Source organism: Periplaneta americana, chromosome 13, assembly GCF_040183065.1.
Source record: "Periplaneta americana isolate PAMFEO1 chromosome 13, P.americana_PAMFEO1_priV1, whole genome shotgun sequence".
In the NCBI taxonomy this organism is placed as follows: Eukaryota; Metazoa; Arthropoda; class Insecta; order Blattodea; family Blattidae; genus Periplaneta; species Periplaneta americana.
The window spans coordinates 159,840,153-159,859,617 of record NC_091129.1 but is presented as its reverse complement, the minus strand read 5'-3'; the positions used below and the strand labels follow the sequence as shown (position 1 = coordinate 159,859,617).

The following is a 19,465-nucleotide window of genomic DNA, read 5'->3' as shown; positions in this document are numbered from 1 at the left end:
CTATCCTCTAACTGTCCCCTCTCCTCTCTCCCTTACCCCTCTCTTCTCTCCCTGGTCCTTATGTGCTCTTCCTGTCACCTCCCTCCTATCAATGTTTCACCAGTAATTTTCCTGTCATGTCTATGCTCTAACTGTCCCCTCCCTTCTCTTCCTGTCATCTCTCTCCTCTCCAAGTTTCTCCTGTACTTTTCCTGTAATGTCTTAGCTCTAACCTTCCCATCTCCTCTCTCCCTGACCCCTCTCTTCTCCCTGATTCTTATGTGCTCTTCCTGTCACCCCTCTCCTCTCCATGTTTCCCCTGTACTTCTCATTTCATGTCTATGCTCCAACTGTCCCCTCTTTTCTCTTCCTGTTTCCTCTCTTCTCCAACTTGTCCTTATGTACTCTTCCTGTCACCTCCCTCCTCTTCATGTTTGCCCTATAGTCTTCCTCTCATGTCTATGCTCTAACTGTTCCCTCTCTTTTCACCCTGGTGCTTATGTGCTCTTCCTGTCACCTCTCTCCTCTCCATGTTTCCCCTGTACTTTTCCTGTCATGTCTATGCTCTAACTGTCCCCTCTTTTCTGTTCCTGGTCCTTATGTGCTCTTCTTGTCACCTTTCCCCTCTCCATGTTTCCCCCGTACTTTTCCTGTCATGTCTGTGCTCTAAATGTCCCCTCTCCTCTCTCCATGACCCCTCTCTTCTCTCTCTGGTCCTTATGTGCTCTTCCTGTCACCTCCCTCCTCTCCATTTCCCCCTGTACTTTTCCTGTCATGTCTATGCTTTAACTGTCCCCTCTCTTCTCTCCCTGGTCCTTCTGTGCTCTTCCTGTCACCTCCCTCCTCTGCATGTTTCCCCTGTACTTTTCCTGTCATGTCTATGCTCTAACTGTTCCCTCTGTTCTCTCGCTGGTCCTTTCTGCTCTTCCTGCCACCTCCCTCCTCTCCATGTTCCCCCTGTACTTTTCCTGTCATGTCTATGCTCTAACTGTCCCCACTCTTCTCTCCCTGGTCGTTCTGTGCTCTCCCTGTCACCTCTCTCCTCTCCATGTTTTCCCTGTTCCCTCTGTTCTCTCCCTGGTTCTTCTGTGCTCTCTCTGTCACCTCTCTCCTCTCCATGTTCCCCCTGTACTTTTCCTGTCATGTCTATGCTTTAACTGTCCCCTCTCTTCTCTCCCTGTTCCCTCTGTTCTCTCCCTGGTCCTTCTGTCCTCTCCCTGTCACCTCTCTCCTCTCCATGTTCCCCCTGTACTTTTCCTGTCAGGTCTATGCTTTAACTGTTCCCTCTCTTCTCTCCCTGTTCGCTCTGTTGTATCCCTGTACCCTCTAATTTTCCTGTCCCCTCTATGCTCTACATGTTCCCTCTATATTCTCCCTGACCCCTCTGTGCTTTTTCTATCTACTCTGTCCCCTTCCTGTTCCCCCTGTGCTCTCCGAGTACTTTCTGTACTCTCCCTGTCCCCACTTATTCTTTTCTATGTTCTCCCTCTGCACCGTGTTTTTCTCTGCCCTCACAGTGATGTCTTTATCGTCTCCACTTTCTCTTTGTGCTCTATCTGCCATCTCTGAAGACTGGTTGCCCTCTCTGAACTATATCTGAATTTTCTGTATTCTATTTACCTCCTCTGTACTCTCTCTGTAGTCACTTTGGCCTCTCTGTCCTCTCTACTTTCGGTCTTTTTGCCCTCTGTGTGCTCTCTTTGCCCTCTGTGTTATGTGTCTGACCTCTCTTTTCGCTTTCTTTACTCACTGTTCTCTCTCTCCTTCTCTGTGCTGACTGTGCTTTTTCTGTTTCTCCGTGTTCACTCTTCTTTCTCTGTGCTCTCTTTCCACTCTCTGTGATCACCATTGCTGCTGTCCAAGTGTTAGTATGAAGTCCTCAAACACTATTGAACACTACAACACCAAAAGAAATCATTGGAATGTAATAAATCTTGCTATGAATTTGGAAAATAATTAAGATACACATTAGTCTTGATAATTATTCTATAATTATAGTGTAAAATTAGTTATTATACCAAAGCACTAAAACAACGTACTGCCACGTTCCTATAAATCTTGTCATGAATTTAGGAAGCTTTATGCATGACCAGAGTCCTTATTGTAACTGTCAGAATGAAGTCGTCAATTTCTATTCAGATCAACAAGACCACAAGACCCTAAGAATTTGAAGAATATTTTCCAACAGTGCACTCGCTGTTACTACCTCTTCAACACACAATCTCAAATCATTTATTATGTAAAAGGACCAAATAAAAATACTGCCATAGTTCTATAAGTCATGGCAAGAACTTCGCAGTCATTATTTAAGAGCAGAGTACTGGTACCTATTGCACATGTACAGTTATGAAATCGTCAATTGTTATTCAAACAACAACACCACAACATGCATGCATATTCTATTTTTTTTTTAATTTGTAAACTTTCATTCAAGAACTCAGTCGCTAATACAGCTCTTTGGTTCGTAGATTGTGTTATTATGTGATACAGTAAACAAAGGTAGCATATTCTGAGAATGGCATCAATTTAGCATTAAATATTCAACTGTAGAGTACCCGTAGCTATTGCAGCTATTCAAATGTCAGTACGAAATCGTCAAACATTATAGAACACTACAACACCTAAACAAGCATAAGAATGTAATAAATATTGCTATGTAACATACACATCAATCCATATAACTGCTCTGTAACTATCAATGTAAAGTCATTTATTATGTAAAACCACTAAACAAAAGCATTGTAAGAGATGTATAAGTCCTGGGATGAATTTAGCAATGATTATGCAAGATTAGTAAATATTTATGCAAGTGCTCAGTCAGTAATATACCTCTATGACTAATAGGTTAAGTCGATTATTTTGAAAAATCAGAAAACAATGCAATCTCAGACTTGCGTAAGTCATGACATGAATTTGTCAATTAATATTCAACATTAGGGTTCCATCTTAGGACCTTTCTTATGTCTAATTATTGTAAATGATTAAATACAACATTATGGCCAAATCAACATTATATGCAGATGACACTTCTTTCATAACATGTTCGACTACTGCAGCAGAACTGCGTCAGCTAACCTCAAATACAGTTTTGGAAGCAGCAGAATGGTTCAGAGCAAATAAGTTAATTTTAAACGAGGAGAAGACTCAAAAATTAATTTTGACATTGAAAAAAGAAGAAGGGTCTGAAGAAAAGGCAGTAAAATTACTTGGTATCCATCTTGATACAAAACTAACCTGGGATTGCCACATTGAATACATCTCTCGGAGAATGTCCAGTCCTGTATCTCTTAAGAGGAATTAGAGATAAAATACCTGGGCAGTACCTAAGAAATGTTTATTTTGCTTTTTTTCATAGCATATTGAAGTATGGAATCCTGGTGTGGGGAACAGCAATAAACTTACTGAAGTCCTACTGATTCAGAAGAAAGCAATAAGAATTATCACAGAAGTACCAAGCAAATCACATTGTAAACCACAGGAGTCCATCTTAACAGTTGTTAATGAATATATTCTGGGACTCCTCCTTTACATCAAGAAAAATCTTTATGGCTTCACCAGTAGGATGGATAAACATGAGTATAATACTCGGAATAAAGAAAAACTGGACATACCATTTTCCAGACTATCCAAAGTTAAAAGAAGTGCTAACATGTTGGGCTGTAGGATGTTCAACATGGAAGCACAGGAAGTGTCACTTGACATATTCAAAGTCAAAGTGAAAACGTGGCTTCTTGGAAACCCATTCTATTCTGTACAAGGATATTTTGAATCAGAAAATCAAGCTGTAGATATTTTTTAGGTTTCTTTCTCTGAATTGTATTATTATTTTGTAATATATTAGGAAATTCTCATAAATTGTTAAGTTAATTCTTGTTTTATTGTATATAAACAGAGCAAATCAAATAATATTTGTGATCAGTGTGTTACAATTTTCATCCAGATATTAGCCTATTTTTGATAATTTCGACTCTCAATTGTAAACTCTAAGGAGTATTAGTGATCATTTTGTTTTATGTTTAGTGTTGTTTAGAATAATTTTCATTTTTGCACTATAATTTCACACGTGTAATTTGACAATGTCATTAGCTTTTGCTATAACGACAGCTAATAAATACTATACTATACTATTGCAGTTCTCCAAGTGTGAGTATGAAGTTGTCAAACATTATTGAAACTACAATACCTAAACAAGCATAGGAATGTAAGGAACTTTACTGCGAATTTGGAAAATAATTAACCTACACTTCAGTCCCAATAGCTGCTGTATAACTATTAGTGGAAAGTCAATTATTATGAAAAACATTAAACAAAAGTACTGCCACAGTTCTATGAGCTCTGGCATGAATTTAGCAATCGTTATGCAAGACTAGAGAACCTACTGCAGCTGTGCAAGTATCAGAATGAAGTTGTCAATTTCTATTCAAAAGAACAAAGCCACAAGAAGCATGGGAATATAATAAATATTGCTATTTGGAAAATATTTTCCAACAGTTCAGTCGTTTTTACTGCACTTTAACTATCAATGTGAACTAAACAAAAGTACTGTCACCTATGTATAGGTTCTGGCGTTATTTTAGCAACCATTATGCAAGATGTTAGAAATTTAATTTTTTTTCAGTCGTTGACTTTACTACTTTATATATTTTGTTAGGTGTTAACCTTTACATAATAAATTGTGTGATGTATGAACGTTTTCGTTGACCATGTCAACATCATCAGATATACTCTGTCATTTTACAATATCAATACTCTCAATGTTATGTACACAATCTACACATACAATACATGTTTACTATCATATGAAGATAAAACCTATTAAAAATTATATGAATTAGTTTTATAATGTTGAATTGTGGATACCCCAACTGTCAACAATTAAAATATGCTTATATTATCATGGGTATATTCTTTGCAAATCATCACATGTGTGCGATAATATGAACGATGTAATGATATGAGGCTAAAAGTAAGATAAAATATAAAAATGAGCTAACTCTATTTGATGCTTTATTATGCATGTGAGGATTTGCAAATTACAATATTTTGTTACAAGGTATTCACTTTTCCATATCATGGTGTAAAATTCTAACCTGTTATAACTGCCTATATTTTGTAGATCTTGGTGTTATTATTTATGCCAATATGTTGGGTTTAAACTGTTTATAGTTAATCAGATGATGGGCGTATGTTCTGTTGTTGTTCATGTTACAGAGTACACGACCAACATCCACAGAAAACACTTCCACAACTATGATTTCAAACTTTCGATTCACACCATGTTAAATAAACTTCTACAACATCACTACTACATTGAATAATTATCCTGTAACATGAACAACAACAGAACATACGCCCATCATCTGATTAACTATAAACAGTTTAAACCCAACATATTGGCATAAATAATAACACCAAGATCTACAAAATATAGGCAGTTATAACAGGCTAGAATTTTATACCATGATATGGAAAAGTGAATACCTTGTAACAAAATATTGTAATTTGCAAATCCTCACATGCATTGTAAAGCATCAAATAGAGTTAGCTCATTTTTATATTTTATCTTACATTTAGCCTCATAGCATTACATCGTTCATATTATCGCACACATGTGATGATTTGCAAAGAATATACCCATGATAATATAAGCATATTTTAATTGTTGACAGTTGGGGTATCCACAATTCAACATTATAAAACTAATTTATATAATTTTTAATAGGTTTTATCTTCATATGATAGTAAACATGTATTGTATGTGTAGATTGTGTAGATAACATTGAGAGTATTGATACTGTAAAATGACAGAGTGTATCTGATGATGTTGACATGGTCAACGAAAACGTTCATACATCACACAATTTATTATGTAAAGGTTAACACCTAACAAAATATATAAAGTAGTAAAGTCAACGACTGAAAAAAAAATTAAATTTCTAATATATTCACAGACTTTTCTGAAAATTACGCAAAATGAATTGCAAAAAAAAAAAAAATCATTATGCAAGACTAGAGACCTTATCACACGTGTCCAAGTATCAGTATGAACTCGTCAATTACTATTCAAAACACCACCACCACTACAATGAGCATGGGAGTTCTACAGTTCTAATTACTTCAATTTGTACATATTCATGCAAGAACTCAGTCGGTAATGCAGCTCTATAATTAGTAGATTGAGCCAATTATTATGTAAAGCAACAAAACAAAAGTATTCTGATACTTGCATAAGTTCTAGCATGAATTTAGCATGCAAGACCAGAATTCCTATTGCAGCTGGCTAAGAGTCACAATAATTTCGTCCATTAGGTACTATTTTTTATTTATTTATTTATTTCATCAATCCTTGTTCACGTCATGGCGGATTAGATGTATTCCAGTTCTTAATCCGCCATCACTCTCTATACCAGACGTGGGCATTTAAAGAGATGCGCCGTACTACTCTGATTGCTGCAACACGCATCACCTGTTAATGTAATACTCAGCGGTGGATCGCGTGAAGTATTGAAACACAGAATGTTAAGCAATTAAGCAAGACAAAAAGATACACAGTTTTCTGAATGTTATTTTTATGAATAATGACAATGAAAGATAACATATTTTCCAAAAAAAATGCAAACTATTTTACAATAAGCTGAAACATAACTGTATTTCTAATTTAAACAATTACTGTAAAAACCTTATAAAATTACATAAAACGTACAATTCCACAACAGTTAAAATGTAATGCCATAATCTGAACCTATTTGTTCTGAAAGGGCATCAATCACTAATTTGCATCACTAGAAAATAAAATTAAGGAACTTATGAAAAACATATTCTTAACAAAATATCAAGCACATTACTAAGAAACAGAAAAAACAACAATTAGGCTATTTTAAACCTATTACTGTAGTTCTTTGTTGTTGTCAATTTACGTCAATTAACTTATGCCCTTAAAAGAAGGGGTTCATTTATTCTTCTTCGTCACGTAAATCAGCAAAGTGTTTCAAAATTTGAAGTTATGTCAGACATTGCAATTGTGAGCTGATGGAATAAATTTTCGTCTGAAATGCGTGATCTTGATTTGGATTTTACAATGGCCAACTGAGAAAATAACTCTTCACAAGTGTAGGTTGAGCTAAACATAGAATCAATTTTCATAACAAAACTCCGAAGATGTGGATATTTTACTTTTGAACGTTGCTCTTCTTCACTGCTAGTAAAATTTTGTAGCATAATAAGCACCTAACACTTTCCCCTTCTTCGCAACAAAAGAATCCATTTTTCCATTCTTTGTGGAAGTAATATTTTTCGACTTTTTTACTTCAGGAGCTTCCTTAGAGAGCGAATTTTTTTACTGAAATCCACCGCTGACTGCCAGTATAGTACCTCAACCAGTCTGACAGGTACCCGGGTATGTTGAACAGCTAGGGGTGTGGAAGGAGGGAGATCACGTAGTTGCGTTCGACTCCGTGCGACATGTACTACTGATGCCCACGTCTGCTCTATACAAATATAACACAAACTAATACATAATGAACCTATAAGCATCCTCTGTTTACAATAATAATAATAATAATAATAATAATAATAATAATAATAATAGTAATAATAATAATGGTACACAACTAATAATAAGTATAGCTCTTGTATTTAAAACTCCTGCCTTAGCTTTTTCATTTTATGCTTAATCTCTTAAGAATTATTCTGTTAACTTCATTGACTACTCTTCGTAGTTTCTTATCGTGTGACTACTCAACATTTATAATTCCATCTCCGTTAGAGCTTTGACTTTCTCTTCCAATCTAATTTTAACTCTAAAAAGAAATTTTCCTAATTTATGCAAATTGCTGGCGTTTAGGTGACCATTCATTTTTTTATAAGCTACTATAGCGTTTATGTGTAGAAATTTTTTATCTACCCAACTGTGTCTCAAATCATTCGTTGCCTGGCACTTTAGCGCAATATGCATTGCGTCTTCAGCTAGTCCACACAAAGGACATTTATCCTTCTCTACGTTCCCTCTCCTATTCTTGAGTCTCCAGATAACTAATCTCCACCATGCCATTCCTGTTCTCTCTTCCCTTGAATTTAGTCTAACATATTCTTCCTATTCCCAAAACTGCTTAACCTCCCTATAGTATTTTAGTGATCCTAGGTCTTTAATATTACTAAAAATGTCTTGTCTCGAAGTTTCGTTTGCCCTCTCTTTTACTATTCTTCCAATAGTTTTCGTGTTTATAGACCCTAGTTCTCTCCATAGCCAATTTAGACCTAATCTGCTTATTTCTCGTTCCAGCTCCTTCAGCCAATTCGATTTCCAATTAGCGGCTTTCATACAAAAGATACATGTTTTCATAACTGCCGAATCATCCCTACACAGAATATTACCTAAATATTTGATTTTTATTTCTAGAATAATTCCCAGACTCGAATCGATTCCCCTCTCTAGTAAAGCTGCCAGGTTAGAAGCATTCTCCGGTATTCCTAGAAATTTTTTTACACATTTTGGCTCTTACTTTATCGATGTTTCTGCTGGATAACCTACTACCCCAGATCTCAATATTGTATATCTTTGATTCTACTAGTGCATTATAGATGTTGACCAAATTCTTCACCCCAATATTCGGCCATTTATTTAGGCATCTGTCTACTGCTTGAAGTGCATTTTTACCTTTATTCAGTGCCAATTCATTTTGCAACTTCCAATTTCCTCTACTGTCTATTATCACTCCTAGGTACTTGAATCTGGAAACACAATCAATTGGAACTTTATTCACGTACCATTTCTCTTTCTTACTATGCACGTTGCCCTTTTTGCAGATTAGGACTTTTGATTTCTTTTCGTTTATTTTCAGATCCCAAGTTTTACAGAAGCTATTGATTTCGTTAATCGACTTTTGAAGCCCGTTGACCGAAAATGCTCCAATAGCGCAGTCATCTGCAAAAAGTAGTCCCGGAATAGGTATGTTATCTAACACTGGGCAATGAGAATTCACATTTGCTACATTATCTAAAATATCATTAATAAATATATTAGGTACAATTCAAAATAAGTCCATAAGAAGCATGGGAATGTAATAAATCTTGTCACGACTTTGTAAAATATTTATTCAACAGTTCATTTGTCGCTACTGCCCTATTATTATCAGTGTGAAATAATTTATTATGTAAAAGCAATAAACAAAAGTACTGCCAGAGTTGTGTAAGTCCTAGCATGAATTTAACAATCATTACGCAAGACCATAGTCCCTATTGCACTTCTCCAAGTATCAGAAACAAGTCCTCAAGTAATATTCGAAACAACAAGACCACAAGCAGTACCCAATGTAATAAACCTTACTATGAATTTGTAAAGTTAAAATAAGAAAATATAAAACTATTATTAAACCAATAGTAGTATATGGAAGTGAAACCTGGACTCTACCTGAAAGGGCAATAAAGATCTTAAATGCCTGGGAAAGGAAAGTATTACGGAAAATCTTTGGGCCTACTTATGAGCAAGGGTTTTGGCGAATTAAAACAAATGCTGAGTTATATGAATTATATAAAGATAACAACATTGTTGTTGATATAAAACTCAGAAGGTCAGAGTGGCTGGGACACGTAGCCAGGATGGAGAACAATCGCACACCCAAAGCTCTACTAGATGCATTGCCGGTAGGAAGAAGGAAAGTCGGACGACCTAAATTGAGATGGCTGGATGATGTTCAGGCTGACCTAACAAAAGTTGGAATTAGAAGATGGAGAACACGAGCATTAGACAGGAGTGATTGGTCGGATGTTCTGAGGGAGGCTAAGGCTAAACTATAAGGGCCGTAATGCCAATGATGATGATGATGATGATGAATTTGGAAAATAATGAACCTACACTTCAATCCCTATAAGTGCTCTAAAACCATTAGTGTAAAGTCAATTATTATACACAATCACTAAACAAAAGTACTGCCACACTTCTATAAGTTCTGGCAAGTATTTAGCAATCATTATGCACTAAGCCGCTACTGTACCTGTACAAGTATCACAATGAAGTCGCCAACTAATATTCAGAACGACAAAAAAAAAAAATGTATTTATCTAATGGTAGAGCTTGTTTCATAGTTGTTCCTTCATAGTACAAAGCATAGAGAAAGTTAAAGAAGAGGTAGGAAATATGAAAATAGTAAAAAACTATTTACAGTATATCTGGGCATGGATTGTAGGCAGGTCCTCGAAAATGAAACAGATGTCGATACATTAAAAACTGAACATTTTACATTTACCTGGGGTAGGAGACAGAGTCTTAGTCAAGCTGAATCTGTTAACTTTGGGTGTCTCTGACCTCCCCCTATTCCCTTACAAGGAGTGTGCTTGCAACTGGGCTAGATGGTGTACAATTTCTTTGTTCTGTCGCTCATCAAACGCACTTCTTGAGAGCTGTGTGTTCGAATGAACAATTTCTTGCCTCCATTTTGCCAACTCCACTTCTTTTTCTCCAGTCAGTGAGCCACCTGCAACAAAAATTGCCAAATCAAGACGTACCACTTGTTAAATACAACACAAGTACCAGTCCTGGAAATATACTTAAACAAATCGTTACTGAGTGGCATCATGGATTACCGTAACTCAATTCCATAATTTTCTCTCTCCTCTTCTCCACAGTCCCAGTTTATTAACTTCAACTACCCTCTGTATTACATTATAGCCAATACTTTTACTTCTGGCACCGAAAATGAAATATAAAGTTCCAATATCTTTATGATTTGTTGAGAATATTCATTGTTGCAAAGTTAATAGAATGGCTGAGATTAAATAGGTGATAGATTGTTTTATATTACAGGTATATAGGAAAGAAAATATCAACTCCTCCTAGTAACTGATAATGACTACCCTCCATTTCCAAAGACTATTATTTGCTAGTTTATATGCTCCTAATGAAAATCTACCGTGCAAATAATACGAGAGGAAATTGTACTTATTCTTTTATATGCATTCTTCCAAAACTATTGCCAGCCTCCAAACTCAGTACAACAAGAATTTCTTACTTAACACATTGACTTGTTACCACTTACTACCAGTGGCGTAGCGTCAATGTAAGCTAAAAAGCTTAGCTTCCCCAGTTAATAATAATTTCATAATAAACCTGCAGTTTATGGACAAAATTATTTATTAATTTTAATAGAATTTATATTTACGCGTTAAATATTGTGATGCGGCAGCTCAGGATGATTTGTGATGCAGCAGTAAACAAGAAGCCTGCACACACCAGCTTCCAAGCAGACTGGTTTCTTCTGTGTAATCCACCCCGCAGATTTTCCATCCCTTTCTAACTAAACTACCCTAGTCGCAAGGCTCGCAAGAAGCTAGCTTTAACATTTAAAATAAGTAGTTTCCGAGTTATCCCTTTTCGTCAGTTGTGTTCAGTTGAAGTGTTAGTGTGCATTGTGGCTGATATAATAAATAATGAGCGAAATAACAGTTCCTAACACTAGTTTACTAGAATTTTTTAGGACAATTGTATTATCAAGACTGACTTACGAACAAAAGTGTGATTTAAAAAACAAATGACTGACTCCCTTGCTGTCAATGAAGGACACAACCAAAAGACAGACGCATACTTACATAATGATACTAATATTGTGATTTCTGTAAGTATGACAGGGAGTGAGCTAATGTTATACATATATGTGTCTATTTGTTAAGAGATATGTGTAAACCGTGAAATTATATTTTACTACGTATCATTTGAGGTCATGCCTTATTGGTGTTACTTACGATGTTCCAACCAATCTTCGACTGCTGACTTGAAATTGACTACTATTTATTTTAAGACTGTATTTTTGTAATACGTTTTCTCATATTGCATGAAAAACAACTTGAGTTAGCTTCCCCTGCTCAAAATTTCATGCTCCGCCGCTGCTTACTACCCATAGAAAGCATATTTTTCACAGGATGTCACACAATCTGAAATTAATAGATAATGCGTCAGTTTCTGCAGTGTAGATAACAAGTTAATAATTCTAAACTATACAATCATTAAGGTATAACGTACCTAGAATGGCTTGCAGCTACTTCTCGATGCATACTATGCATTGCGTAGTGTAATGGCACTTGGATAGTAGAGTCAGTTGTGGATTAAGGAAGATATCTTGTATTTATATCTTTTTAATATCTCCAGTTGCTTCAAAGTGAAACACTTATATTGTACAAGTTAAAAATTTATTTTGAAGCTAATGCTTTAGTTTTAAATGAAAAGAAAACAGAATCATTAACATTTCATTTAAAATCTTGCTCAACAAATTGTTCATAAAACATGCTTGGAATTGTGGTTGACACAAAGCTAACTTCGGGACAATGTATTGAGCTTTTAAATATTAGATTATTCAGGATTTCATTTAACATGCCTTTACTAAATACTTTTGCGTTTGTAAAGTAGGCTTTTATTCAACTTTACTTTATTTCACTAGTGAGATAAAGATTTTACCTCACAGTTTGAACTTTATCTCACAGTTCATTAATATTTTCCTAGTACCCGGGCACACACGTACATTTTTCCATTGAATTATTACTCAAGAATTTAATATATTAGTTACTAGATGTCACTACCTCTACTTCTTTATTACCATTTCTTAAATATACATACACTCAATCTCCTTCTCTTTTCTCTATCTGCTACGTCGTAATTTATGCATTGCATCCATATCTAATATGTATTTTTTTTTTTAATTTGTAATAATTTACCTTTTGGGAAGCGAGGAGACTTGAACCTGTGAAGTTGGGTTTATAGGATTTTATATTTTATAATTTTTTATAATTTTATAACAACACGCGTTAGTTGACTGAGCTAAACAGACACAATGATTGATTATGTTTTAATATTCCTCTTAAGTTTACAGAAGTAAAATGTGAAATTATTTTAATCACATTAGTCCCGTGAACACTTCTAAATAATCCCTGAAACTTCAAAAATATGAAAATACACGTTTAAAGTGAAAAAATACATATTAAAATTATATAATTAATTATAATTTGTTATTTTATCCAACGCCTTACATACCATTCTTCACTAATCATGGCCTCCTACATCATGACCTACCTAGTACACTTATCGATTCTAAAATCCATGCCATGATATGTGATTATATGAGGACTTATTTTCAACATATTTTCTTTTATAAAACAGAATTTTTCGTTATGGTCATGGATAAAATTATGTATGGTACTTGTGAGCGTGATCTTTATTGCGCGAGTGGAAAGATGCACTTACCTCACAACTACCATAAATAACTATTATCATTAAAATTTATTAAGACTGCCGATTATGCATATTTTAACAGCACATTAAAATATGGCTTCTTATTATGGAGCAACAGTTACTCACATCATCAAGATTTTTAAATTACAGAAAAAAGCCGTCAGGTTTATCACCAATTCTCATTATCATGAACATTGTCGTCCTTTATTTATTAACGAGAAGATCGTAATTGTCACATGTTTATAAATTTGAAAATTATTAATGTATATCAAGCAACATTTTAATAATACACTTTTAGGAAAGAAGAATGTCATGATCATAACACTAGGCAATTAAGTATGTTTCATCAACTAAAATGTCGACTAAGAAAAACCAGCAATAACTTTGAAATAATGGCAATATAAGTGCCTAATAAAATACCTACATATTTATTTGTGCGAGATGGTGCGTATTTGCTTGTTTTCCGCACAGAACCAATACGCGGTAAGTGTGAAATACCACATTCAGTATTCCCAACGTAACACACATAACAATTTCCCTCTTCTTACCGCTTAAGCGCGACATTCATTTTACTGCTTTAGGCTTTTAACATATTATTTTTAGAGACGTTTAACATAGTAATAATTATAAATTGGAAACTTACCACTGCAATTTCACCTAAATTGCAATGTTATTTATTGTTTTTAAATATTTGCAAAAATTAAGTAAAGTCTACTACTCCACGAAACTTATTGCATTCCTGATACAAGTAACATTAAGGAAGCCGTGAAAAAATCAACAAGATTCCAGATGCCGATGTTATTACTGCAATATGTTATATAAATAATATTGTTAAAATATTAAAATGAAAAATAAATCATTACATAACCTTACCATTTGTTTTAAGTTCGCATTTATAGACTGGGGGGAAAAAAAGACAGACGTATATCACGGCCTGCTGGAGTATAGTAAACACAGAATACATTTTATAGCAACAATGTTGAAGAAAGATATTTTGGTTTTCCGAAGTTGTCGTCATTAAACAGAAACCAACATAAAGATTTCATTGCAACTAATTAGAAATTCGTCTTTCAGATATGTAATAAACGATCTTCGTACAAAATAATGTACGATACACGAGCGGTATGTTTGTTTTCATGTTCTCGGAAATTAAAAAAGCTCAACTACGTTTCGCTTTTTCAATCTTTTCCTCGACCATGAAAACGTCAACATACCGCTCTTGTAACGCATATTACTATTACTTTAATAAGCAGTGGTGAATTTATAAATGTTATCTGTAAGTGGCTCATCAGCAAGCCTTGTTGTGATAAACAAAAATTTTTTAATTCTAAGGTCTATTACACTATTTCGGTGGCTAAACACTGTTAAGTAAAAAAGGTAATAATAATAATACGAGACAGTCAAAAAATAACCTTAATTATTCTACAGTGGGTGATCAAATTATTAGGGACACTTGGTAAAAGTAGGAATTTCATCTTCAAATTCACATAAAACACAAATAATTCCGATTTTCTCAACTAGAAAAGCTTTATTACTCTAAATAGTGTTTTATAGACAATATTATTACATATTTAATTGTGTAATAATGAATATGGAATGAAATAAACAAGAAAACTAATATATTGTCACACATCCCTTTGCAGCAATTACAGCATTAACTCTATTTGGCATACTAGAAATGCATTGGATACAATTGTTTTTAATTTCTTGGCCGTGATGCCACACATTGATCAGTTTTTCTATTAAAGATTGTGTATTTGTAATAATTTCTGAATGAATTTGCCTCTTCATTAGCTTCCCAATATTTTCAATCGAATTAAGGTCCGGAGAATTGTTGTCAGACAGGAATTTTGTCACCTTATTTGCCTTGTGGCAGGGCGCAGAGTCGTGCATGAACAAAAAATCACCATCTGGATACCACTCACGGACTTGTGGAAGAAGCCGTTCCTTCAGAATTTTTATGTATTGATATTGTCTCATTATTTCTTGAACAAAATACAGACGACCATGACCACTAATCACAGACCACACCATGAGGCTTAGAGGAGGTTTAACAGTCTTCATAATACAGTCATTATTGTACTTTTCACCTTTAAGCCTTCTAACGAACACAGCTTTGTCAGCAAGTATTTGTATGGTAGATTCATCTGAAAAACACACCTGAAAAAAAAAAACAGTATGCCTACATAAAACACATTTGCACAAAGTAAAATTGTGACTAACACAGAAATCATGTGAATGACATACAACTCACTTTTTTCCAATCATCCACAGTCCAAGATTGATGCTACTTTGCCCAAGAGAGACGCTTCTTCACCATGTATGGTTTCAGGAATGGTTTCTTGGTTGGAGTGCGATATGAAAACCCTAACTCTTTGATCCTCCGACAGGTTTTCATAGAAGATATGTTGATTCCAGCATCTCTCATTGGCGCCTTTCTATGTAGAAGAATGTTAAACATCCTCTAAGCCTCATGGTGTGGTCTGTGATTAGTGGTCATGGAACTGGTCGTCTGTATTTTGTTCAAGGAATGATGAGACAATATCAATACATAAAGGTTCTGAAGGAACGGCTTCTTCCACAAGTCCGTGAATGGTTTCCAGATGGTGATTTTGTGTTCATGCACGACTCTGCGCCCTGTCACAAGGCAAATAAGGCGACAAAATTCCTGTTTGATAACAAAATTAGGGTTCTGGATTGGCCTGGTAACTCTCCGGACCTAAATCCGATTGGAAATATTTGGGAGCTAATCAAGAGGCAAATTCATTCAGAAATTATTACAAATAAACAATCTTTAATAGAAAAACTGATCAATATGTGGCATCACAGCCAAAAAATTAAAAACAATTGTCTTCAATGCATTTCTAGTATGCCAAAGAGAGTTAAAACTGTAATTGCTGCAAAGGGATGTGTGACAAAATATTAGTTTTCTTGTTTATTTCATTCCATATTCATTATTACACAATTAAATATGTGATAATATTGTTTATAAAACACTATTTGGAGTAATAAAGCTTTTCCAGTTGAGAAAATCGAAATTATTTGTGTTTTATATGAATTTGAAGATGAAATTCCTACTTTTACCAAGTGTCCCTAATAATTTGATCACCCATTGTATTATTACCTAATTGAATACGAACAATAATACTACAAACATTTCATCACTTTTCAACATAGCCCCCACTACGTTCAATGCAAGTGTTCCTATTATACTATGTTGAACAGTGATCAAGTGTTTGTAGCCTTATTGCACATACCGGGTATTCAATTAATGAAACAGTTCTTAAGGTTACTTTTTGACTCTCCCTTGTAAATACCAGTAGACCCTAATATGGCGCTTCCTAGATAATTATAAATTTGCTTAAAATTTAGACGTGGATTTGTACTGGAAAACCAGGAGAATGTGAAATTCTACAACTTGTTATCGCAGATCACATGAAGTGAAATGCATTATGACCAGTGCTGTCATAGTAATTTCTGTCTTGGCCATACACCACACACTTTATTTTTCTCCCTTCAAATATATTTCACTTTCCTCTCTCTCTACCTCTCCAACCATGATTTAATGGTCCTTTTTTATATATATTTTACGACGCTTCTTCAACTGCAATGGCTGCATTTGCTGTTAATGGGTTTGTGGAAAAACCCCGGAAGAAACCTCAACCAGTTAATTTACCGCAACTAGGAGTTGAACCCAGGCCCACTTGTTTTACAGTCAGACTTGCTAACCATTACTTAGAATATTTTAATATAAAAGGAAGTAATGAATTATTGTTTTCATTTTGATTTTCATAATTACAAAATAAGCGTGATTTTTTAAGAATACCGGTATCCCATGAAGCCCTCACAGTAGATGCACACGTGTCTTGATGAATTTTGGAGCACTTCGGTGTTTTTTCAATTATATAATTATGGTTCTGGATTCCAGCACTGTAGCAATGGACCTTTTAGAATCATAAACATCAAGTAAGATAATTATACTAGGAATAGTAAGTGAGAATCTAACATCAGTACAGATTTCCCTGTAAAAATATAGATCACCCTGTAGCCCTACAAAACTTAGGCGCACACACATACATCGTATGGATCTGTATAGGCAGAAATTTCTCTTCCCCATACGATTCATTAAAAAATTGTAGGTTCCCATACACTGTATGGTTACATATGGCCCCCATGACAGCACTGATTATGAGGAATGCTCAAGCAATAAGCTACTTCAGTTCTACAAAAAACAAATTTCTGTACTCTGTAAAATTGTTGCTAATATAGCAAAATTGACTTCAGCATTTCATTGATTGTGAATGACTTACGATTATTTACACAGTGGCACAAGATAGCAACAACAGCTACATGCATTTAGCGTTCCAGCTACATATTTTGTAAAGCACAGGTGTTTATTACGCATGAATACTCGAATCAATAATCCATAACTTACATACGAATCTAATCAATGTCACTTTAACGAAAATAATTATGGTGCTTCCACAAGTTCATTATACTGACATTAAATTAAATAAAGTAATAAATACTGTGTCTCAATTCAAAATCTCACTGGTTTACAAGCCTTCCAAACTACAAGTATGAGATTTGTAAATTGAAAATTTCATATCAAGTAAGCCAAAATCAGCCAACAAGTACCAGTGACTTAGTACTGGAAATTAATCATCTGTGCAATATCAAAAGACATAATTCAAGAGTATAAATTGCGCAAGTACTGTATCTACACAGAAAACTAACCTTTTACCATCAGATGCATACATGAACTAATTTCTGTTTCTGTATCCCCAGGTTTCCACCATGAGATGCCTCTCTTCACTGCTTGTTTCTTCTTCTAATACATCTTCTGTTTTTCTTTGGAATCATCAGCTTTATACAGCCAACCAATCTGGAAGGAATATTTAAGATCTCACTAAACATAATGCAGGAAACACATTCTAGCCTCCACTGTGATGATGATGGTGATGATGATGATGATGATGATGATGATGATGATAGTTACTTATGTTAATCTTTGTCTTAACAGTATTTCTTTATTTATTTCAATTTACTTATTTTATTTAATTTATTTATTCAATTTTATTTTACTTAATCTAATCTACTTAATCTAATTTAATTTATTTATTTCCTTTTAGTTATTTATTTAAATAATTTAATCTACCAATATAATCTCATTTAATTAATATAATTTACTTATTTATTTAATAACATTTTATTAATTAATTAAATTAAACTGATTTATTTACATAATTCATTTCATTAAGCAATTAATTATTTTGCCAGACAAAATATACCATTTACAAAAAACAAAATTTTGAATAGTATATATTACTTGGATAATTTTTTTACTTCTATTTTAAAATCAATTCCATTTTATAATTTCTATTTTTATGTTTAGTTTTGTTTTCAATTTATATTTTTAGTTTTAATTTAATTTGTATACTCAATTTTAATTATTATTTTTTTTTCTTTTTTTTTTTCCCCATTGTAATTTCATTTCTTCATTTCAATATAATTTTTAATCAATTTTTTAATTTTAATTATAATTCTATTGTTTAAATTTAATTTTAGTTTCAATCATTATTTTAAGTTCAATTTATTTTTTTCAATTTCAATTTTAATCATACTTTTAAATTTTAATTCTGATTTCAAATTGTAATTTCAAATGTATATTTATGTATATTATTTTAATTTTAAATGTTAATTTAATTCTCTTCTCTACTGCAATTTTAACTTAATTTATCCTTTTTAATTTTATTTTTTAATTTTAATTCTAATTTTAATTTTATTCCTTTTTCTTTCAAATTTACATTTAATATAGTTTTTTTTAAATTTCAATTCAATTTTAACTTAATTTCAATTTTAATTTCATTTTATAATTACAATTTTAATTTAGTATTTTAATTTTAATTCTTATTTCAATCTCATTTTTTAATTTTAATTTTAATTTCATTTTGTACTTACTTTCCATTTTAACAGCATTTTTTTAAATTTTGACTCTATTTCAAATGTTAATTTTCATTTCATTTCTTAATATTATTCTTAATTCCATTTCTTTAAATTCAATTTTATTTCACGATTATAATTCATAACTCCGCCGTATGTGTAAAGTCTGTGTGATGTATCTTGTCTCACTCTGAAAAGAGAGAGAAAGGAGATATGTCTCACTTCGTCTGTGTTGTTATGGCGACAGGGGAGTGGAGCAGTGCCGTCCATCCATCCAGTGGCGGAAGGGACTAGTTGATACATTCTGTAGCGCAAAATAAAATAACA

General features: G+C 33.6%; 1 long non-coding RNA gene across 1 annotated transcript; it reads right to left on the bottom strand.

Annotated features, from left to right (window-relative positions):
* Positions 1-1,439: 1,439 nt before the first annotated feature.
* LOC138711668 (uncharacterized) lies at positions 1,440-18,152 on the bottom strand. The gene is made up of 3 exons (XR_011335416.1): positions 17,933-18,152; positions 10,224-10,451; positions 1,440-1,875 (listed from the first exon to the last, which is right to left on the bottom strand). It is a non-coding gene; the product is annotated as an uncharacterized lncRNA (long non-coding RNA).
* Between the last annotated feature and the right edge of the window lie 1,313 nt (positions 18,153-19,465).